Raw genomic sequence first — 24,834 nt, 5'->3', positions numbered from 1 at the left:
AAGGCATGGTTGGGTGAATTTGGTGTGAAAGAACTTGACTGGCCGCAGAGTCCTGACCTCAACCCCATCCAACACCGTTGGGATGAACTAGTAGAGATCGTGAGCTGGGCCCTTGTCCAATATCAGTGTCTGACCTCACAAATGTTCTTCTGGATGAATGAGCAGAAATTCCCACGTACACCGTCCAAAGTCTTGTAGAAAGCCTTCCCAGTAGAGTGGAAGCTGTTTTAGCTGCATCCATATTAATGACTGGATTTAGAATGGGGTGTCATAAAAGTCCGTCAAAATGATGGCATTTAAAAAACGACCCATGCATTTATATGAACTGACCAAAGGCGATCTTTCTTTTTGCTAACATCATAGTGTATGAAGACTGGATTGGAGTGTAGGGGGTACAGTCACACACGGCAGATATTGTTGCACGAAATTCTGCGACCAAAAATTAGTTTTATTTATCTGAACGTGGTTGTTCCTGCAGCAGTTGTATGGATTTCTAAAAGTCCCATTCAGACGAATAGAAGTTTGTCAAAGACATTTCTGCAACAAAATCTGCAGTGTGTGACTGCACACTAGCGGTCAGATGATAACCAGGACGGACATGCACGTCATGATGCGCTAACATGCAGTTCTAGTGAACGTTCCTTCAACTTCTTCTACGAGAAACGGATTGTGATACTGCATTGAAAATACAAACCGGGCCGCTCCCCATTGATCTTGATAGTGGGGGGGGGGGGTCTCAACATTCAAAACATCTGCGATTATTCAACACAAAACCCTGAATGGCTGCAGAGAAGCAGGAACAACACTTTACATAACTGGACAGGTGGCTGCTGCCTTTGCCTCCCCCAGCAGGGTTGGGCATATGACACATTGTGAAGCAGCTGTCTTCAGCCCCAGTCCTGGCTGTTACACAACACAAAGCTCAGTGTTGAGGGAATGATGCAGATCTTCACTAATTGCAATGGGATTTTGACATTGATTTGCAATGGTGGACATTTTTTCCATGCCTGTGTATTTACATTAGTAGCTTTAATCAGTGTTTGTAGCATTATCAGATTCGCAGGCGAACAGCAATAAGAATGGCACGTGTAAATACACCCTAGCACCTGCTGTACAACCAGAATCATTTCTAGGCTACAGGAATGCTCAAGTTTTATGCAAAACATCTGCATAAAACCAGTAAATAAACTCAGGCTACTCTGCAGGTAAAATCCAAGATAAATTGACATGCATTTTAACCTCTTCCCACACTGCGCCGCAACTGTACGTCCTGCACAGGGCTTGCTTCCCGCATCAGGACGTAAGTTGCGGAGTAGTTCCCGGCGCACACTGCCGATGCTTGTCGTGGCAATCGGAGGTCAGACAATGACCTCCGGGTTGCCATGTACAGAAGCCTCAGAGGAGCAGCCTCCGGCCGGTCCTCTGAGGCTTCCTGTCAGTGTGACTGTCACAATGAGGCCAGATTTACACGAGCGTGTGCGTTTTGCGCGCGTACTTTTTTGAGGGGAACTTGTAGTGTTAGGGACTCGCAATACATGAGGACCCTTGACGTGGGTTGTGAGCTTATATCTTTTGGGGTTTCGACTTAGCATTTAGCAGGCAAACATGTAATTGGATCTGAATAACATTGGCTATACCAATGTTTTCTCATACAATCACAACTGTCCTTTGTGCGTCAAATATGATAGCACTTCACGGCCTCATTGAAATCACTGTTGAATCAAGCCAAACCCCAACAGATGAACTAATACCTCAATGATGTCGTGCAACAATGTTGGGCCCTGTAAACCGTGTGGAAATGTACAACGACAACCAGATTGGCAAACATTGTGAAACAGGTGTAAAAAATAAAATAATGCACACACTCATTTGCAAATAGAAAACCTGAGTTTATGTTCTGCCCACACAAAACCCCAAGTACGAACATATGTAAACACCAACCAGAAGTATAAAAGAAAAACAAAACTTGCTTCAACAGTCACTCCTACAAGCCCTGGTACTCATGAGGCTGGGATGTGTAGGCGGACATTTCAGCACCACTATGCTGTCCACGGCCGTGCAGAGGATGTTCAACAGAATAGTGGTGCGGATGCCGCGCCTGGTAGCTGTGACTTTGCATAGGAGGAGGATAGCTTTCCGCCGCTCTGCTGTAGGCCGGCAAATGTCGGTCACGGGTCGGCACAGGACCAGGCGAAAATCGTGAAGGCAATGGCCTATAGTGATGTTGCCGTGCGCTGGGGGTGGCCGGTTGGGATGGCCCAGGTACATTGTACCCCACAGAAGGCTCCGGAAATACACGCCAATGCTCTATTGCGCAGAAGCACTGGTGTGGATTGTTGGGAGGTGTGGCACTGTCGATCAGGGAGAGGATTGAGGCCTGGAGGCGCGCCAGCCTATGGTCCGGTACCCTTCTGAGAAAGGGGGCAATGCTGCGGCAAAAGAAGTCATAGCCGTCCTCATCTGCGGAGCGCCGCAGGTATTCCAGGACCCTGGCGTCCACTTGCACACCTGCGGGAGGCATGTGACTGCACCTGCGTCTGGCTGCTACAGGATTTTGTGAAAGGTCGGCCGGTGTCACATGTTGCGCGGATGCTAGTGGCGCGGGTCCATGAGCTGTCGGCTCCAGGGTTAAGGCCAGCAGGGGATTGGCGTTATCTGGCGCTTGGGACTCCTCATGGGCAGGCTCCTCGTCAGAATCTAGTAGATTGTCACTTGTTCTAGAATATAAATGTATAATAATCAGAAACTTTTCAACAAGGAACAAACAGCCTCTTTTGAGTACATGACATGTGAACACAGACATTTGTTCAAGCGACAGTAGGATTACTTTCAGAAACATGAGCTGAGGGTGTATAGATACCTCCTTTTTTTTTTAAGCACCATCTCCACTTCGGCCTCTGGCGCCATACTCCCTGCGGAACTGATCCCGGGTACTCCTCCACTGGGTCTTCACATCTACTGTACAAGGAACCAAAAAGAAAATGTTGAGTTATTATGTTACAGCATACACAGCAAAACATTTTCATTGCGTTACACAGCAGCATAGATTACACAAGGTGCCTCCGTGTGGCATGCGTTATTTTCATGCACCCATTGACTTCAATGGGTGCGTGATGCGCGAAAAACGCACAAATATAGGACATGTTGTGAGTTTTACGCAGGGGACACACGCTGCGCAGAAATCACGGACTATCTGCACGGCCCCATAGACTAACATAGGTCTGTGTGAGGCGCGTGAAAATCATGCGCGTTGGACGGACTTATTACACGTTCGTGTAAATAAGCCCTGACAGTTAGAACACATTACACTACGTAGGTAGTGTAACGTACTCCAGCAGCGATCAAAGCGCTAGTGGGACAAGTAAAAAAAATAATAAAATAAATAAATAAAAAAAAAAAATAAAAAAAAAATATATATATATATATATAAAAATAAATAAAAGATATATATTATATAAACAAAAAAGGCTTTTTTTCCTATAATAAAAATTATAGGAAAACAAAAAACAAACACATTAAAGTAAAAGTACACATATTTGGTATCGCCGCGTTCGTAACGACCCCAACTACAATGTTATTTTTCCTGCACGATGAACACCCAAAAAAAAAAAAAAATTACACCAGAACCGCTATTTTTTGCTCACCACCTCTCCAAAAATAGACTAAAAAGTGATCAAAAAGTTGCATCTACCCGAAAATTGTACCAATAAAAACTACAACCCGTCCCGCAAAAGACAAGCCCTTACACAGCTTTTTTGACTAAAAAAAATAAAAAATAAAAAGTTCTGGCACTCTCTCAAATTGGATAAGATCGGGCGCCATTTATCAGTGCGACACCGGCCACATATCTATGAATTAATTATTATACCCTCTTATTATGCCCTGATGTTCTCCGCACAGATTACATACGCCCCCACATTATGAACTGAAATACCAGCAAAACCCTAAACAGAACAATTACCAAGCAAAATCTGAACTCCAAAAGCAAAATGGCGCTCCCTCACTTCGGAACTCTGCAGCGTGCCCAAACAGCAGTTTGCGCCCACATATATGGCATCGCCATACCCGGGAGAACCCGCTTAACGCTTTATGAGGTATTTGTCTTCAGTGGCACAAACTGGACACAACATATTATGCACTAAAATGGCACATCAGTGTAAAAATTGCAATATTCACACCATCCGATGTGCATTAACCCCTTTGCGCACTATGACTAAATAGCACGTCATGGTGCGGGGGTGATGTATGGAGCGGGCTCACGTGCTGAGCCCGCTCCATATGCTGCGGGTGTCAGCTGTGTATTACAGCTGACACCCAGGACTAACGGACAGGAATAGCGATCGCGCGGTTACAGAAGCCTGTAAAGAACAATATACTGCAATACATTAGTATTGCAGTATATTGTACCAGCGATCCAATGATCGCTGGATCAAGTCCCCTAAGGGGACTAATAAAATATGTAGAAGAATTAAAGTTATTAGTAGTGAGAAAGAAAAAAAGTTTAAAGTTAAAGGGAACTTGTCACCAGCATTTCACCTATTAAACCAGCAATACCTGGGGGTAATGGGTGAAAAATCATTGCTATATAACCTATAATGGTCTTCTTAGTCGGCTCTATAGCTTTAGTATTCAGCTTTTTAGTGTTCCCACACCGTATGCTAATGAGCAGAAAAGAGTCAGATCTTCGTTTGAAAAGAGTCAAATCTTCATTCCTCAAGTCTTTCTGAGTTTACCCCGCCTCCTTACTTTTGATTGACAGCTCCTCGCCTTCCCCAGCACACAAAATCCTGCGCTTGTGCATTGATGTCCTCTTCTGGGGTGTGCGCACAAAGGGACACCGGATTATTACGATAAAAGGCGCAATATGTTTGCAGACCGTTATTTACAGTCGGAGGAGGAGTTTAGGAGCGGGGAGAACGGCAATGAACTTTTGATAGCAGCGGCCAGTGAGGGATAAGTTCAATAGGTGAAATGCTGGTGACAGGTTCCCTTTAAAAAAACCTTTTCCCATTTTTCTCCTAAAGTAATGTAAAAAAAATTAACAAAATTGGTATCGCTACGTCTGTAAAAGGCCAAACTATTACAATATACCATTATTTAACTCACACGGTGAAACCCGTAAAAAACTTAAGTTAAACCGCCAAAAAGCGCTGTTTTTTCTTGTTACTTTAGCTCTTAAAAAAAAAAAAAAAAAAACTTAATACAACTTTTTGATCAATTTTTATGTACACAAAAAAAATAAAATGGTACCAATAAAAACTACAGCTCGTCCCGCAAAAAATAAGACCTTTCACCGCTCAATCAACCGGAAAAAAAATAAAATAGAAGTTACGGCTCTCAGAATGTGGTGAAAGAAAATTTTTATTTTAACAATTAGATTTTTCATTGTAAAAGTAGTATAATATATAAAAAACAAAAACAAAAACAAAACTATATAAATTTGGTATCACCGTAATTGTATTGAGCCGCAGAATAAAGTTATGTTTTCGTTTTTACCGCATGGCGAACAGTAAAAACGAAAACACCCAAAAATATGGATCAGTCCTGAAAGGGTTAATTCATTTCTAATGAAAAAATGTATGACCCCATGTGGAGTATTGCCGTAATCAGGAGAAATTGCTTTACAAAAATGTATCGCTTGTCAAAATGAGAAAATTAAACATTTTAGTGGGAAAAAATTGTGATATTCATTTTCGCGGCCTAATTCTAATAAATTCTGCAAAAGACCCGGGGTCTAAAAGTGCTCACTATACCCCTAGACAAAATTCCTTGAGAAATGTTTCCAAAATGGGGTAACTTTGGGGGTTTCCACTGTTTTTGTCCCTCCAGGGCGTTGCACACACACGACATGGCACCGAAAACCATTCCAGCAAAATCTGTGCTCCAAAATCCAAATGGCGCTGCTTCCCTTCTGAGCCCTGCTGTGGGTCCAATCAGCAGTTTATTACCACATATGGGGTATTGCCGTAATCGGGAGACATTGCTTTACAAATGTTGGGTGCATTCTTAGTTATTCCTTGTAAATATTGAAAATTTCTGTTTTTTTGAGGGAAAAAAAAAAAAAAGATTTTTACAGACCAATTCCAATATATTTAGCGAAAAACCTGTGTGGTCAAAATGCTAACTATACCCCTAGATAAATTCCTTGAGGGGTGTAGTTTCCAAAATGGGGTCACTTTTGGGGTGCTTCTACTGTTTTGGCACCACAAGACCTCTTCAAATCTGACAAGGTGCCTAAAATATATTCGAAAAAAAACGAGGCCCAAAATCCACTAGGTGCTCCTTTGCTTCGGAGGACGGTGTTTCAGGCCATTAGCGCACTAGGGCCACATGTGGGATATTTCTAAAAACTGCAGGATATGGGCAATAAATATGGAGTTGCGTTTCTCGGGTAAAAATAAAAATTAATTTCGGCAAAAAAAAAATAACATTTGTAAATTTCACCTCTACTTTGCTGTGAAACACCTAAAGGGTTAAAACACTGAATACTGATTCAAATACCTTGAGGGGTGCAGTTTTAAAAATTGGGTGACTTCTGGGGATTTTCTAATATATAAGGCCCTCAAAGCCACTTCAGAACTGAACTGGTCCCTGAAAAAATGGCCTTTTGAAATTTTCTTTAAAATGTGAGAAATTGCTGCTAAAGTTCCAAGCCTTGCAACGTCCTAGAAAAATAAAATAATGTTCAAAAAAACGATGCAAACATAAAGTAGTCATATGGGGGATGTTAACTAGTGACTATTTTGCGTGGTATTACTATCGGTTTTACAAGAAGATACAAATGTAGAAAAAAATTTGCATTTTTCTAAATTTAAACAAGTTTTTCAGAAATAAATACCGAAATTAACCCCTTCCCGCTCCTTGACGTACTATTACGTCATGGCAGCTGTATCGTTCGCGCTCCATGACGTAATAGTACGTCACGGGAGTAACGGCCGTTTCGGCCGTCCTCCCGACACATACAGGAGCTGTGACGCTGCTGTCTTGTTCAGCAGCTGTCACAGCTCCTACAGCGGGGACCGATCGCTGTGTCCCCGCTGATTAACCCCTTAAAAGCCGCGTTCTATAGCGATCGCGGCTTTTTAGGGGTTAAGCTGCCATCGCCGGCCTGCTACGCGATAGCGGCCGGCGATGGTGACTATGGCAACCGGACACCAAACAATGGCGTCCGGCTATGCCATAGACGGAAGCCTAGTGGGTCCTGACAACGTCAGGACCCACTATGCTTGCTGTCAGTGAGTAGCTGACAGTTCTAATACACTGCACTACGCATGTAGTGCAGTGTATTAGAATAGCGATCAGGGCCTCCTGCCCTCAAGTCCCCTAGTGGGACAAAGTAATACAGTAAAAAAAAAGGTGTAAAAATAAGAAAATAAAAGATTTAAAAGTAATAAAAGTAAAAATCCCCCCTTTTCCCTTATCAGTCCTTTATTATTAATAAAAATATATAAACAAACAAATAAACTGTACATAATTGGTATCGGCGCGTCCGTAACGGCCTGAACTACAAAATTATTTCGGTATTTATCCCGCACGATGAACGCCGTAAAATAAAATAATAATAATCCGTCCCACAATCACAATTCTTTGGTCACTTCACCTCCCAAAAAAATGGAATAAAAAGAGATCAAAAAGTCGCATGTACCTAAAAATGGTGCTGATCGAATCTACAGTTCGTTGCGCAAAAAATAAGTCCTCGGACGGCTTTATTGATTGAAAAATAAAAACGTTATGGCTCTTAGAATAAGGTAACACAAAAAGTGAATGATTGTTTACAAAACGTATTTTATTGTGCAAACGCCATAAGACATAAAAAAAACTATAAACATCTGGTATCGCCGTAATCGTATCGCCCCGCAGAATAAAGTGAATGTCATTTATAGCGCACGGTGAACGCTGTAAAAAATAAAAAAAAACAATAGTAGAATGGCTGTTTTTTAGTCACCACGCCACCTAAAAATAGAATAAAAACTGATCAAAAAGCCGCATGCACCCCAAGAAAACTACAATGGATTCCTCAAGGGGTCTAGTTTCCAAATTGGGGTCACTTTTGGGGGGTTCCCAATGTTTTGGCACCACAAGACCTCTTCAAACCGGACATGGTGCCTAATAAAAAAGAGGCCTCAATATCCACTAAGTGCTCCTTTGCTTCTGAGGCCGGCGCTTCAGTCCATTACCGCACTAGGGCCACATGTGGGATATTTCTCAAAACTGCAGAATCTGGGCAATAAGTATTAAGTTGCGTTTCACTGATAAATCCTTTTGTGTTATAAAAAAAAAAAAAAATTTACATTTCACCTCTACTTTGCTCTAAATTTTTGTGAAACACCTAAAGGGTTCATAAACTTTCTAAATGCTGTTGTGAATACTTTGAGGGGTCTAGTTTCTAAAATGGGGTATTTCATAGGGGTTTCTAATATATGGGCCCCTCAAAGCAACTTCAGAACTGAACTGGAACCTAAAAAAATAAATAAATGAGGCAATACTTCGCTTCTTACATTATACTGATAATGAGCCGTGCCCACCCCGAGATGACCCCAGTTTTGACCGTTTAATAGGGGTCTCCGCTTATACAGACTGTTCCAGTGCCCGGTTTTCCCAGCATTCATCCCCGAGAAGTGTATTTCTATTGATGAGTCCCTGGTACATTTTAAAGGGAGGGTTCAATTCCGCGAGTACCTGCCGGGTAAGAGGGCAAGGTATGGCGTGAAGATGTATAAGCTGCGAGAGTGCATCAGGGTATACCTACAGGTTTAGGATATATGAAGGAAAGGCCACCCCCAAACCAGACTGCATCCTGGACTACAATAGGTTCATGGGAGGGATGGACTTGTAAGATCAAGCCCTGAAGCGCCATGCGGTGTGGTATAAGAAGCTGGCCGGGCACATCATACAGATGGCTTTGTACAATGCGTACGTGCTACGTCGATGTGCACGCCAGACGGGAACTTTCCTGGAATTTCAAGAGGTGATTATCAAGAACCTAATCTTTAGGGACCAAGAAGGGGGGGCACCCAGTACTTCTGGAAGCGAGGCCACACGCATCGTACCAGGGCAACACTTTCCAGGGGAAGTTCCCCAAACTGGCAAGAAGGGAAAAAGTCAAAAGAGGTGCAAAGTCTGCTATAAGAGGGGGATAAGGGATGACACAATATATCAATGTGACACGTGTCCTGAATAACCAGAGCTCTGTATGAAAGAGTGTTTTAAAATTTATCATACATCCCTTGGTTTATAATTTACCCCAATTTTACTTACCCTGATGCACTCCGCACAGCTTATCACCCCTCGTCTTTCCCCTCTGAGCCCTGCTGTGTGCCCAGGCAGCTGATAACAGCCACATGTCGGGTATTGCCATACCCGGGAGAACCCACATTACAGTTTATGGGGTGTATGTCTCCGGTCAAAATGCTCACTACACCTCTAGATGAATGCCTTAAGGGTGTAGTTATTAAAACGGGGTCACTTCTTGTGGGTTTCAACTGTACTGGTACCTCAGGTGCTTCTGCATACATGACCGCACTAGAAAATCCCCAGTAGGCCAAATGGTGGTCCTTTCCTTCTGAGCCCTCGCATGGGCCCAAACGGCAGTTTATCACAACAAATGGGGTATTGCGGCCCTCAGAACAAATTGCGCAACAGAATGGGGTATTTTGTTTCTTGTGAAAATAAGAAATTTTCAGCCAAAACGACATATTATTTGAAAAAAATTATTTTGTTTTCATTCCCAGCCCAATTCATATTAGTTTTGTGAAAAAACTATGGGGTCAAAATAGTCAACACCCATAAATGAATTCCTTGAGGGGTGTAGTTTCCAAAATGGGGTCACTTCTGGTGGGTTTCCATTGCTTTGATAGCTCTGGGGCTCTGCAAATGCGACATGGCACCCGAAAACCAATCCAGCAAAATCTGGACTCCAAAGAACACACAGCGCTCCTTCCCTTCTGAGGCCTCCCATGGGCCCAAACGGCAGTTTATTGCCACAAATGGGGTATTGCCGCACTCAGGACAAATTGGGCAACAAAATGGAGTATTTTATTTCTTGTGAAAATAAGAATTTTTGAGCTAAAATGACATACTATTGGAAAAAATATTTATTTTTTTTAATTCCCAGCCCAATTCAAATAAGTTCTGTGAAGAAACTATGGGGTCTAAATGGTCACATTTCCCATAAATGAATTCCTTGAGGGGTGTAGTTTCCAAAATGGGGTCACTATTGGGGGATTCCTACTGTTTTGGCACCTCAACACCTCTTCAAACCTGGCATGCTGCCTAAAATATATTCTAATAAAAAAGAGGACTCAAAATGCACTAGGTGCTTCTTTGCTTCTAGGGCTTGTGTTTTAGTCCACGAGCGCAGTAGAGACACATGTGGGACATTTCTAAAAACTGCAGAATCTGGACAATACATATTTAGTTTTGTTTCTCTGGTAAAACCTTCTGTGTTACAGAAAAAAAAATGAATAAAATTGAAATTCCGCAAGAAAAATTAAATTTGCAAAGTTCGCCTCCACTTTGCTTTAATTCCTGTGAAATGCCTGAAGGGTTAAAAAACTTTCTAAATGCTGTTTTGAATACTTTGAGGGGTCTAGTTTTTAAAATGGGGTGTTTTATCAGGGTTTCTAATACATAGGCCCCTCAAAGCCACTTCAGAACTGAACAGGTACCTTAAATAAAAGGCATTTGACATTTTCTTAAAAATATGAGAAATTGCTGTTTATGTTCTAAGCCTTGTAACGTCCAAGAAAAATAAAAGAATGTTCAAAAAACGATGCCAATCTAAAGTAGACATATGGGAAATGTGAACTAGTGACTATTGTGGGTGGTATAAGCGTCTGTTTTACAAGCAGATGCATTTAAATTCTGAAAAATGAAATTTTTTCAAAAATTCTCTCTAAATTTTGCAATTTTTCACCAATAAACACTGAATATATCGACCAAATTTTACCACGAACATGAAGCCCAATGTGTCACGAGAAAACAATCTCCGAATCGCTTGGGTAGGTTTAAGCATTCCCACGTTATTACCACATAAAGTGAAATATGTCAGATTTGAAAAATGGGCTCTGAGCCTTAAGGCCAAAACTAGGCTGCGTCCTTAAGGGGTTAAAAAAAATAATAATAATTTTTTTCCACTAACATACTAGTACAACATGTCACGGGAAAACAATCTCAGAACCGCGTGGACGGGGTAAAAGCATTCTGATGTTATTTCCACATAAAGTAACACGTCCGATTTGAAAACAAAAAAAAAAAATCAGCTGTGTCCTGAAGGCCAAAACAGGCGGGGTCCTGAAGGGGTTAAAATCCAAAGGTCAATTTATGTGCAGGAAAAAATCTGCAACGTGTAAAATGAGTATATAGAATATCATTTACTTTGATAGTACTGTAACAGGCTGCTGATATGCCGCAGGAAAATCCGCATTTATGTGCATGTGGACTCAACATTAAAGGGGTTGTCCAGGGAAAAAAAATATTTCTAAAAAATGTCCCCCAGCCTTGATTTGCCTTCCATAATACCCCCTATTAACCCTTTCACGACCAAGGACGAAAATGAACGTCCTGGTCGGCTGCAAGTTCCCGCACCAGGACGTTCATTTTCGTCAGTATTTAAAACTGTCACTCTGTGTAAACACAGAGTGACAGGCGCGCGCTGACAGCTGTCCCCGACAGCTGACATATCAGTCTTGCCGGACAGCGGACCATCGCCGCTGCTTTCGGCAATTAACCCCTTAAGTGCGGCGACGGATTGCCGTTGCCGCATTTAAGTGGTTTGAAGCACATCGGCAGCCCCCACGAAGTGATCGTGGGGGCTACCGATGCTTGTCGTGGCAATCGGAGGTCAGACAATGACCTCCGGGTTGCCATGTACGGAAGCCTCGGAGGAGCAGCCTCCGGCCGGTCCTCCTCGGCTTCCTGTCAGTGTGACAGTTACGTCACAATGACAGTTAGAGTACATTACACTACGTGTGTGGTGTAATGTACTCTAGCAGCGATCAAAGCTGCAAGACTAAGTGTCCCCTAGTGGGACAAGTGAAAAAAGTTTTAAAAAAAAGTAATAAAAAGGTTTTAAAAAAAAACAGTGTAAAAATAAAAGTTATAAGTTATATAAACATGAACTACTTAAGACTTTTATTATAGAAAAAAATTAACACGTTAAAAAAGTACACATATCTGGTATCACCGCGTTCGTAACGACCCCAACTATAAAGTTATTTTTCCCGCACGATGAACACCACAAAAAAAAAAAAAAATAATAAAAAACTACGACAGAATCACAATTTTTTTGGTCACCACCGCTCCCTAAATAAAGAATAAAAAGTGATCAAAAAGTCGCATGTACCCAAATATAGTACCAATAAAAACTTCTATCTGTCCCGCAAAAAACAAGCCCTAACACAGCTTTGACTAGAAAAAAAAATAAATGATGTCTCTCAGAATATGGGGACACAGAAATTTTTCTTTTTTATAAATAAGTCATTTTATTGTGCAAACGCTAAAAAAAAAAAAAAAAAAGGACCAAACCTATATACATATGGTATCGCCGTAACCGTACCAACCCGCAGAATAAAGTAAAAATGTCATTTATAGCATACGGTGAGCGCCGCAAAAAGAAGATTGAATATAAAGTGATAAAAAAAAAAAAAAGCGCACGTACCCCAAAATGGTACCAATGAAAACTACAGACTGTCCCGCAACAAATAAGCCCTCCCACAGCTCCGGTGGTGAAAAAATAAAAAAGTTCTGGCTTTCAGAATATAACGATGCAAAATGTGCAGAGTGTCCAAAAGCGGATAAGATCGGGCACCATTTATCAGTGCGACACCGGCCACATATCTATGAAATATTATTTACTTACCCCATTGTTATACCCTCTTATTATGCCCTGATGTTCTCCGCACAGATAACATATACCCCCACATCATAAACTGAAATACCAGCGAAACCCCAAACAGAACTACTATCAAGCAAAATCTGCGCTCCAAAAGCAAAATGGCGTCCCTCCCTTCTGATCTCTACAGTGTGCCCAAACAGCAGTTTGCGCCCACACATATGGCATCGCCATACCCAAGAGAACCCGCTTAAAGAGGCTCTGTCACCAGATTTTGCAACCCCTATCTGCTATTGCAGCAGATAGGCGCTGCAATGTAGATTACAGTAACGTTTTTATTTTAAAAAAACGAGCATTTTTGGCCAAGTTATGACCATTTTTGTAGTTATGCAAATGAGGCTTGCAAAAGTCCAACTGGGTGTGTTTAAAAGTAAAAGTCCAAGTGGGTGTGTATTATGTGCGTACATCGGGGCGTTTTTAATACTTTCACTAGCTGGGCGCTCTGATGAGAAGTAACATCCTCTTCTCTTCAGAACGCCCAGCTTGTGACAGTGCAGATCTGTGACGTCACTCACAGGTCCTGCATCGTGACGGCCACATCGGCACCAGAGGCTACAGTTGATTCTGCAGCAGCATCAGCGTTTGCAGGTAAGTCGATCTTACCTGCAAACGCTGATGCTGCTGCAGAATCAACTGTAGCCTCTGCTGCCGATGTGGCCGTCACGATGCAGGACCTGTGAGTGACGTCACAGATCTGCACTGTCACAAGCTGGGCGTTCTGAAGAGAAGAGGATGTTACTTCTCTTCACAGCGCCCAGCTAGTGAAAGTATTAAAAACGCCCCGATGTACGCACCTAATACACGCCCACTTGGACTTTTGCAAGCCTCATTTGCATAATTACAAAAATGGTCATAACTTGGCCAAAAATGCTCGTTTTTTAAAAATAAAAACGTTACTGTAATCTACATTGCAGCGCCTATCTACTGCAATAGCAGATAGGGGTTGCAAAATCTGGTTACAGAGCCTCTTTAACGTTTTATGAGGTATTTGTCTTCTGTGGCACAAACTGGGCACAACATATTATGCACTAAAATGGCATATCAGTGGAAAATTGCAATTTTCACTTTGAACCATCCGCTGTGCACTAACCCCTTTGAGCACTATGACTTAATTGCCCGTCATGGTGCGGCGGTTGATGTATGGAGCCGGCTCACGTGCTGTGCCCGCTCCATACGCTGCGGGTGTCAGCTGTGTATTACAGAAGGCCCCCTCGGTACTAACGGACAGGTACAGGGATCGCTCTGTTACAGAAGCCTGTAAGAACAACAATATACTTCAATACATTAGTATTGCAGTGTATTGTACCAGCGATCCAATGATCGCTGGATCAAGTCCCCTAAGGGGATTGATGAATAAAATGTGTAGAAGAATTATAGTTATTAGTAGTGAGAATTTTTTTTTTTTAAAGTTAAAAAAACAAACACCTTTTCGCATTTTTCTTCTAAAGTAATGTAAAAAAATGAACAAAATTGGTATCGCTACGTCCCTAAAAGTCCGAACTATTACAATATACCATTATTTAATTTGCACAGTGCACACCTTAAGAAAATGTAATAATTGAAACCGCCAAAATCGCAGTTTTTTTTGTGTCACCTTCGCTCTAAAAAAAAAAAAAATGTAATACAACTTTTTAATCACTTTTTATGTACCCAAAAATGGTACCAATAAAAACTGCAGCTCCTCCCGCAAGAAATAAGCCCTCACACCGCTCTATTGATGGAAAAATAATAAGTTATGGCTCTTGGAAAGCGGGGAGTGAAAATCTAAAATATGAAAGCAAAAAATGGATCAGTCCTGAAAGGGTTAATTTATTTCTAATGAAAAAAACCCGTATGACCACATGTGGGGTATTTCCGTACTCGAGAGAAATTGCTTTATAAAAAAAAAAAAAAAATGGTTGTTTTTTCCCTTGTGAAAATTCAACATTTTAGTGGAAAAAATTGATATTAATTTTCGCACCCTAATTCTAATAAGCTCTGCAAAAGACTCGTGGGGTGTAAATGCTCACTATACCCCTAGAAAAATTCCTTGAAGGTTTTTCCAAAATGGGGTAACTTTTGGGAGGTTTCCACTGTTTTGGTCCCTCCAGTGCATTGCAAATGCGACATGGCACCGAAAACCATTCCAGCAAAATCATAAATCCAAATGGCGCTCCTTCCCTTCTGAGCCCTGCTGTGGGTCCAAACAGCAGTTTATTACCACATATGGGGTATTGTCGTAATCGGGAGACATTGCTTTACAAATGTTGGGGTGCATTTTCTTCGTTATTCCTTGTAAATAATAAAAATGTCTATGTTGTTTCATAAAAAAAGTACATTTTAATTTTTACAGACTAATTCCAATATATTTAGCGAAAAACCTGTGTGGTCAAAATGCTAACGACACCCCTAGATAAATACCTTAAGGGGTCTAGTTTTCGAAATGGGGTCGTTTATGGGGAGTTTCTATCGTTCTGGCAGCTCAAAGCTTCTACAAATGTACAGTGGGGCCTAAAACATTTTCAAGCAAAATATGAGTCCTGAAAGTCTCCGGGTGCGCCCTTCCTTTTGGGTCCTGCCGTGTGTCCAGGCAGCGCATTAGGGCCACAATGTGGGTGTTTTTGAAAACAGGAGAAACAGCGTGATAGATTTTGTGGTGTGTTTCTTCATTCTCATGGTCGCTTTACAAAGAAATTGGTCTTCAAACTGATCCTTTTATGAAAAAAAGGTTTTGTTTTTTTTTTCACCTGCTATGTATTCAATTTAGCAAAAAACTGTGGGGTCAAAATACTTACTATACTCCTAGGTAAATACCTTAAGGGGTCTAGTTTTCTAAATGGGGTCATTTGTGGGGGTTTCCATCACTCTGAGACCTATGAGCCTCTGAAAACCTGGCTTGGTGCAAAAAAACAAAATTATTATTCAATTTGTAAGTCCTCTAAATTGCTGAAAATGTATTTTATTTTTTCAAAAGTGCTGCCAAAATAGAGTAAAGAGATAGAAATATATTTAATTTAAAAATTTTTACAGTATGTGTGTACATATGTGACATATTGCAGTTAAAAATAGGGAAAAATTTTAATTTTTACAAAATTTCTTCCATTTTTCTATTTTTTAATTAATTTCCGCAAATCGTATCAGTCTACTTTTACCACTAAAATAAAGTACAACATGTGACGAAAAAACAATGTCAGAATTACTTGGATATTCAAAACTTTCACAGAGTTATTCTCTGATAAAGTCACACATACCAGATTTTACAAATCTGGCTTGGTCATTAAAGGGAATGTGTTGCCAGCAAAACATGTTTGTTTTTTTTAATTAAACATTTAGTGTGTAGGTGATTAAACATAGTTCAAATTTTTTTTATTTTTTTCACGAGTCAGGAAATATTATAAATTAGATTCTAATTTATAATATTTCCCATTGCTGGTCACTAGATGGAGCTATTCCCAAAATTGCAGCATTGCATGTGGTAAAGCAACCACATTGCTTTTTGCTGCAAAATTGGGAAAAAAGCACTCGCTCTAGTGAGCTCTGAGAATCCCCCCCTCCTTTATCCTGGCTAGTGCCGGGATAAACGAGGGGATTGAACGGTCTAACCTCCTACACTGTGTGTCGCAATTTTTTGAGCTAACACAGTGTAGAAGGTTTACATACAGTAGTAAACACACACAAACACGAACATACATAGAAATCTCTTACCTGCTCCTGCCGCCGCGGCTCCCTCCGGCCCGTCCGCTCCGTCTGCTGCCGCTGGTCCAAGTGCACAAGTCCGGAAGCCGCGACCGGAAGTAGTAATCTTACTGTCCGGCCGCGACTTCCGGTCCACAGGAAAATGGCGCCGGACGGCGCGCAGTTCAAATTGGACTGTGTGGGAGCGGCGCATGCGCAGTTCCCACACAGACGGCGTACACAGAAGTGGATGGGACGGGACCCGTTCGCAGTCCCTATGGGACTGTGGCTGCCGTATTCCATGTCTGTATGTGTCGTTAATCGACACATACAGAAATGGAAAAAAAAAATGGCAGCCCCCATAGGGAAGAAAAAGTGAAAAAAATAGAAAAAAGTAACACAAATAAATAAAAACGTTTTTAATAAAACACGAACATTAAACTGACATGAAAAACATTTTTGTGGTGACACTGTTCCTTTAAGGTACAAACATGCCCGGTCATTAAGGGGTTAAACTTCTAACCAGTTTCTGTTTGATTTCCATCATTACTGCTGCTTTTTCTGTTTGTTTACATCCCTTGCTGGCTGTTTCTTGTCTTGTAACCCATCATACCCATGATCCCCGGCTGCATCTGAGGAGATAGTTGCATCCCCCCCCCCTTCCTCCAAAGCACCTCAGGCATTTGCATACTGCCACGCCCCTATGGTCACATGGTCCTTCCCTGCTCTAATTACAAATAACAGGCAGACGGCTCCCTCCCTGCACACTGTCCGAGGCCGGATTACACCAGCGTGTGCCTTTTGCTTGCGCAAAAAATGCATCGTTTTGTGCGCGCAAAAGGTACATAACAGCTCCGTGTGTCAGCCCCGTATGAGGTGTGGCTGCGTGATTTTCACGCAGCCGCCATCATTATGACACTCCGTTTGTAAACAGAAAAGCATGTGGTGCTTTTGTTTTCATTTATACTTTTTACTGCTGTTGCGCGAATCACGAGACCACGGAAGTGCTTCCGTGTGCTGCGCGTGATTTTCACGCACCCATTGACTTCAATGGGTGCGTGATGCGTGAACAACACACAAATATCGGACATGTCGTGAGTTTTACGCAGCGGACACACGCTGAGTGAAACTCAGACAGTCTGCACGGCCCCATAGACTAATATAGGTCCGTGTGAGGCGCGTGAAAATCACGCGTGTTGCACGGACGTATTACACGTTCGTCTGAATAAGCCCTTACACAGTAATAATCATCATTATCCTTTGTGCCTCCATCTATCCCTGATCTAAGTCCAGGCACCCATCTCCCTCCCCGTCCCTTCCACAGCCTGATAAATGTCAGGGGATGTTCACAGGCAAAGACGTCTCAAAATACGGAGCCGTTTCCAAGAGAAAACAGCTCCTGATTTTCAGACGTTTTTTGTGCAAATCGCGATTTTCGCTGCGTTTTTTACGCCCGTTTTTGGAGCTTTTTTCACTATAGTCCAAAACGTCTCAAGAGGTTTCCTGCACTTCTTTTGCGCGGTTGTTTTTTTATGCGTAAAAAAACACATCAAAAAACGCTCCTTCGGAACAGAACGCAGTTTTCCCATGGAAATCAATGGGCAGATGTATGGAGGCGTTCTGCTTCGTATTTTTCGGGAGTTTACGGCCCGAAAAACGGACGAAAATAGGCCGTGTGAACATGCCCCAAGTCTGCTCAATCCACCTAAGTCAGACATCTTGGTACACACAATCCAGTCAGCACATTTACCTCACCTGCTGCTGGATCTGTTCCAAGAGATCCTGTATTAGGCCCTGTTCACACCGTTTTTTTGCTGGCAGAAAATTCTGCATCAAGATTCTGTCTTGAATTTGGAGGCAGATTTTGACCTGCCTGCACGCCGTTTGCCGCGTTTTTTGCCCGCGGCCATTGAGGGAAAAAGAAGCGACATGCCCTATCTTCAGGCGTTTACTTCTCTGACATCTATGGGAGGCAGAGAAAGCGTTTTTCGCAGCGTTTTTGCCCGTTGCGCTCAATGCCCGCGGGCGAAAATCGTGGCAAACGGCGTGGAGGCAGATCAAAATCTGCCTGAAAATTCAAGCGAAATTTTGAGGCAGAATTTTCTGCCTGCAAATAACTCTGTGAACAGGGCCTTACAGTTAAGCAAACACTACTCCAAACAATGGTAAAAGTTTTTTTGTTTTTTTTACATAATTTACTATAAATGTATGTAAGGCCCCATACACACTAACGTGCTTTTGCGGCCCCATTCACTTCTATGGGCCCATGCAAAAGACCGTGGTTTCCAAGGTCCGTGCATGGCCCAGGACTCCGGAAAGAACGGACATTTTAGTACGGCCGTGTTCTGCGGTCCAGGCTCATAGAAAATAATGGACGTGGCCATGTGCACGGCCCGCGATTTGCGGGTGGCTCGCGGGTGACACTCCGGGGCCGGCCGACCCGAAGATCACAGCCGTGCACATGGCTACGGTCGTGGGCATGAGGCCTTAGTGTGTCTCACTATTTATATATAAAATTTTGTGACACACACACGTGTGAAGAAGGATGAGAAGGTTTGGACGACGAGATTGTCAGAGGAGGGGGCGTGTTCTGTGATTGACGCTCCGTGTCTTTGCTAAGACAGCACTTTTGACTGTGTAAAGACACGGCGCGTCATCAACTACCTTTAGGCTCTATTCACACGAGAGGGTCTGAATGTCGGCCTATAAAAAAAACGGCGGTTTTGGTCCGTTTTCTCGGCCGTTTTGCATCTGTTCCGTTCTGGGCCATGCTTCCGTTTTGCACCCGTTTTTTTCCTTGTCCGTTTTAAAAACGGATGAATTTCATTTGTCAATTTTCTGCCACACACTACCTTCTATAGGTAATGCCACACAGCCCCCCCCCCCTGTAGGCAATGCCACACAGCCCCCCCCCCCCTGTAGGCAATGCCACACAGCCCCCCCCCCCCCTGTAGGCAATGCCACACAGCCCCCCCCCCCCCTGTAGGCAATGCCACACAGCCCCCCCCCCTGTAGGCAATGCCACACAGCCCCCCTCCCTGTAGGCAATGCCACACAGCCCCCCTCCCTGTAGGCAATGCCACACAGCCCCCCTCCCTGTAGGCAATGCCACACAGCCCCCCTCCTGTAGGCAATGCCACACAGCCCCCCCCCCCCCCTGTAGGGGACGGCTCTGGAGTAATCCCTCACTTCACTGTCCATCTATGAACAGTGAAGTGAGGTACTTCTCCTGGAGCGGAATCTCCGGCCACATCGGCGGGGATTCCGCTTCAGAAGTCCCTGACGTCATTGTGTCCATATATGGACACAGTGAAGTCTGTGACTTCTCCTGGAGCGGAATCCCCGGCCACATCGGCGGGGATTCTGCTTCAGAAGTCCCTGTCCATATATGGACACAATGAAGTCAGTGACTTTTCCTGGAGCGGAATCCCCGGCCAATTCGCCGGTGATTCCGCTTCAGAAGTCACTGTGTCCATATATGGACACAGTGAAGCCTGTGACTTCTCCTGGAGCGGAATCCCCAATCCAGGGCTTGGGGATTGCGCTCCTACAGTGAGAAAATAAACACCCTCCTCCTCACATGCGCTTCGGACTGTGAGGAGAAGGAAAGAGTGAGCGACGGCAGACACAGTACACACAGTCTCCACATATTAAAACTTGCGCATGCGCAATGAAACACACGGCTGCTGAAGACGCAGCCATATCATTTAACAGAGCATGCGTGGTAGTGTCAACCACGCATGCTCTAAGCAGATGGGGAAAACACGTGGTACAGTTACGTCATTTATGACGTAACCGTACAATGTGAAAACCGGAAGTTAGGCGCGAATGGACGGGTATGCACAGGAAGTGCAAATTTTAAATGGACAAGCAGTCACTTGACGGAATAGGGGATACGACGATACATCCAGCTAATCAAACGTAAGTACATTACAAAGTTAAATGTTTTCCATTGTTTAGTTTAATTAAAAGTAATTTTTTACTTCCGGAAAAATCCTTTAAGGCCATGTGTTTAAGAACTTGCCGATTGCCTGATCCCCACCTTCTCAATGGGAAAACCACACGTATAAGCCACGACTACTCTGAACAAGATTTGTAAAAAATCCTATGATTTGTGGACCGGACGGCAACGTAGTTTCCCCCGCGGGCCGCCCCCAAATCGCGGGCCGTGCACATGGTCACGTGCATTCATTTCAGTGAGCCTAGACTGCAAAATGTGGCAGTAATAAGACATGCCCTATCTTTTTGAAGTCCAGGCACCCGGGCAACGCACGGACCGTGGAAACTACGGTCGTGTGCATGGGCCAATAGAAATTAATGGGACCGCAATTCACCCACCACAGATTTCCAGGAGGGAGGAAGGAAAGAAAGAAAGAAAGAAAGAAAAGAAAAAGAAAAGAAAAGAAAGAGCCCATGACACGCAGCGTCAGTGTTCAAACAGTCTCTGCCCTAGGGTGCGGATCCATCTTTATTTATAGGAAAATGAGAGTAAGTAATAGCATGTAACTTGCACATAAACATTCTACATATGGTAATATCCAGACTCTCCATCTCCTCTTTGTATTTCTTATGGCTAGAGATAAATACTAATGTCATCACGTTGCCTTTGTAACAGCTGAAATGCAAAGTCATAAACCAAAACGACTTAGAATAAAATAGCCACCCCCCCCCCCCCCCTGTAGGCTGTTTCAGCTTCTACTGTCCGTCCATGTGAAGCAGTTTAGGTTCACACATATAAAGATATAAAAATATTTTTGACAAGTTCAATATAGAAAACCCACAACAAAAAACAGCGATTCTGCAACCGAAATTGACATGCTATAGATTAAAAAAAACCAACACTTTTACGCAGCATGTGGATGAGATTTTTTTTTCATACTCATCCACTTCGCTGCTACTGTAATACACTGAAATCCATTGCAGAAAATCCCTAGTATTTACGCTACGTGTGAACCCAGCCCAAGGCCCCTCGCACATGGCCATAGCGGTGTGTATGGTCCGTGATTACGGCACGGACAGGCAGCGGAGTGCCATCTGTGGGTCGCCCACAAGCACGGACTGTGCATTGATTTCTATGAGCTCGGACCTTATAATGACACGTCATATTTGTTTGCGGTCCGGGCAATGTATGGACAGTGGAAACCACGGTCGTATGCATTTGCCCACAGGAAATCGTGTTTTTTTTACACTATCCGAAACTGTGGATAATATACAGCCGCAAATCCACGGTTGAGTGCATGAGGCCTAAATGTACCAAAGCCGAGCACAATCTCAAGGCAGACATACAAGAGACTTTTACTAAAAGGTGCAACTGGTCTTGTACCCTTGTAGTACGTTGTGCTGCTGGAATCACAAAGGGAAAACAAAACAAAGGGACAAATGTAAAAAGGAGCAGCTGATGCTACACTAGAGCATTGTGCAGACTGGGGGAGGGAAGCATTCAGGATCTCGGAAAAAAAATAAATAAAAAAATAATAAAAGAAGCTGGTATGCAGCCCACATACACAATAATAACTCCTACCAGTCCTTGGGGCATGTCAGCAGTCACACCCTGCAATAACAGGTATTAATAGCCACACACCCCAGAGTTTCTGCTTCCCAACACGTAACCCTTTATATCTGTACAAATTGTAGATATTTTTTAAAACATCAGAACTGATGAAAATAGCAAAGTAGGCTGAGATCACACATCACAGATCTTACCCTTTTGCATTGCAAAGTGAAAAATCTGCAACAAATCTGCGATGTTTAGATTCTGCCTTAGGCCTTTTTCACACAGTGCAGATTTTGCATGAATTTTTTAAGCCAAAACCAGAATTGGAAACACAAGCGCAGACCTAAAAGCCCTTCCTTTATATATTTCTTGTATTTAGGTTCTGTTCCTGGTTTTGGCTAAAAAAACATAAGTGCAAATCTGCACCGCATGAACAAGGCCTTGTTTTTTTTTCTTCCTTTAACCCCTCAATGACCAACCTATTTTAAACCTCAATGACCAAGGCGTTTTTTACGTCGACATAGCTGTATAAGGTCTTGTTTTTCGCGGGACAAGTATTTTTTAATAGCACCATTTTGGGATACATATTATTTGATTTACTTTTTGGGGGGGGGGGGGGGGGGGGGAATAGAAAAAAAAAAACCATGACATTTCACCACTTTTTTGCGTCCTAAATCCACACCGTTAACCGTGCGGTATAAATAACACAATAACTTTATTCAGCGGGTTGCTACGATATTATAGATTTTGGATGTTTTACTACTTTTACAGTGAAAACACTTTTTTAAACAAATTTGTTTTTGGGTCTCCATATTTGAAGAGCCATAACTTTTATTTTTCCGCCGATGCAGTTGTTGAGGCTTTTTTTTTGTGGGACGACTTGTAGTTTTTATTGGTACCATTTTGGTAGATGCGACCTTTTGATCACATTTTTTTTTAAAGCCAGGATTCACAGAAAACAGAAATTGTTCCATTGTTTTTATTTTTTATGGCGTTCACCGTGCGGGTTAAATAATGTAATAGATTCATTACGGACGCAGCGATACCAAATATGTGTAACTTTTTTGCTCTATTTTGTTTTTTTAATAGCAAAGCAGTTTGTAAGGGGAAAATGTGGGTTTTTCATTTTTCATATTTTTTTTTTAAATTAACTTTATTTTACTAGTCCCACTAGGGGACTTTAATATGCGATCCTCCGATCGCTATTATAATACACTGCAATACTTTTGTATTGCAGTGTATTACTGCCTGTCCGTTTAAAACGGACAGGCATCTGCTAGGTCATGCCTCCGGCGTGATCTAGCAGGCCTTCGCTACAGGCAGACCTGGGGGCCTTTATTAGGCCCCTGGCTGCCATCGGAGACACAGACACTCTGCGATCTTATCACCGGGTGTCAGTGGGATGAGAGGGAGCTCCGTCCCTCTCTCCAAAACCATTCAGATGCGGTGAACGCTATTGAGCGCCGCATCTGAAGGGTTAAACGGGTGAGATCGATACTAATATCGATCTCACAGTTCGAGCAGGGACGCCCCCAGCTGCCTCTGACAGCTGAGAGCAGGGAGATTTAACAGCTCCCTCCTCTGTTTATTTATTCTGATGCAGCGCCGTGGAAAGGCTTATACATCAGAATAAAGCCCATTAGTGGCCGCCGTGAATAGGTGTATTGGCGGTCACTAACGGGTTAAGAACCTTTTTAGTTATAAATGACCTTTTGTTATGGAGATTGCTCTGTATCTAGAACTGTACAGGGGGAAGATCTGTAAACTGTTCAGTTACGGGAAAATAAAAAACAAAAACCTTTTTTGCAGTCACCATAGAAATGAAGAGGACCATTTGAAACAGCCAAGCGCTCACATTTGACTGATTCTAGCACTCTGTTCATAACCAGAGTAAAAGCCTTATTCACACTGCAGCTTTGGTGCGTTTTTTGTTTTTTTAAGCCACAACCATGAGCGCGGTGTAAAGGGAGGGAAAGAGTTAAGATATATATATTTTTATTTACATCTGGTCGTGGCTTTAAAAACTGCACAATGTGGCCCAGCTGCACACATGCCAGGGACAACTCTCTGGCTAGGAACTTGATTATAATGGCGGCACCGAAAAGTTTACACCACAACTAGGTTGCAACCTCAAAGCAGAACCAGGGAGACAGCCATGTAATCAGCACAAAAGGTTTCAACGCATTCAAAACGATCATCGGTAATTCTGTTTCGATGACCGCAAAAACTTGCACACTGGCGGATAACACCCGTAAAATAGCATACTGGGACTTATCGCTCTACGTCTTCCATAAGATTATACATACAGTCTAAGACCCCGCACGACCACAAACATATTCCCAACACCCCTTCCTCCAACCTACGTCGCCCTCACATACATGCCGAAAGTTTACGTCTTTTTATTCAAGAGACCGCGAGAAACATTTAATTACTCACTTCCACGGATCAGCGCCATAAAACGAAAGCGAGGCTTGGAATGCAGATACCAAGTGACAATAAAGCCGATGTTTATTGGGCGCAAAAATGTTGCGCAACCTCTCCCAGCCAATAGGATCCGATCGTTCAGTCATTATATTAGCGCGCCAAATTGAAGCCTGCCTGTGGCGCGCAGTTCTGTCAGTCACGTGATCTTAAAGTTGTGGCGGGAGTTCAGTTAACCTATTCCTTGCTGGCGTGGCTCCTAAGTCTACAACAATGAAGTTGCTGAAACATGTTTAATATACAATATTCATGAATAAACTACGTCATGAATGCAATTTGAATATTAAGTACACATATCAACAGTAATCCATTC

General features: G+C 42.8%; 1 long non-coding RNA gene across 3 annotated transcripts; it reads right to left on the bottom strand.

The window, feature by feature from the left end:
• Window positions 1-1,868: 1,868 nt before the first annotated feature.
• Window positions 1,869-24,577, bottom strand: LOC142760700 (uncharacterized). 3 transcript variants are annotated; one of them, XR_012883364.1, is made up of 3 exons: window positions 24,477-24,577; window positions 2,861-2,958; window positions 1,869-2,717 (listed from the first exon to the last, which is right to left on the bottom strand). It is a non-coding gene; the product is annotated as an uncharacterized LOC142760700 (long non-coding RNA). The 3 variants fall into 3 exon arrangements; XR_012883366.1 differs by having other exon boundaries at window positions 2,861-2,955; window positions 24,477-24,538; XR_012883365.1 differs by lacking the exon at window positions 24,477-24,577 and adding an exon at window positions 6,502-6,602.
• Between the last annotated feature and the right edge of the window lie 257 nt (window positions 24,578-24,834).

This window comes from Rhinoderma darwinii, chromosome 4 (genome assembly GCF_050947455.1).
Source record: "Rhinoderma darwinii isolate aRhiDar2 chromosome 4, aRhiDar2.hap1, whole genome shotgun sequence".
In the NCBI taxonomy this organism is placed as follows: Eukaryota; Metazoa; Chordata; class Amphibia; order Anura; family Rhinodermatidae; genus Rhinoderma; species Rhinoderma darwinii.
Note: the sequence above shows the minus strand (reverse complement) of the source record. Positions and strands in the feature narration are given on the sequence as shown.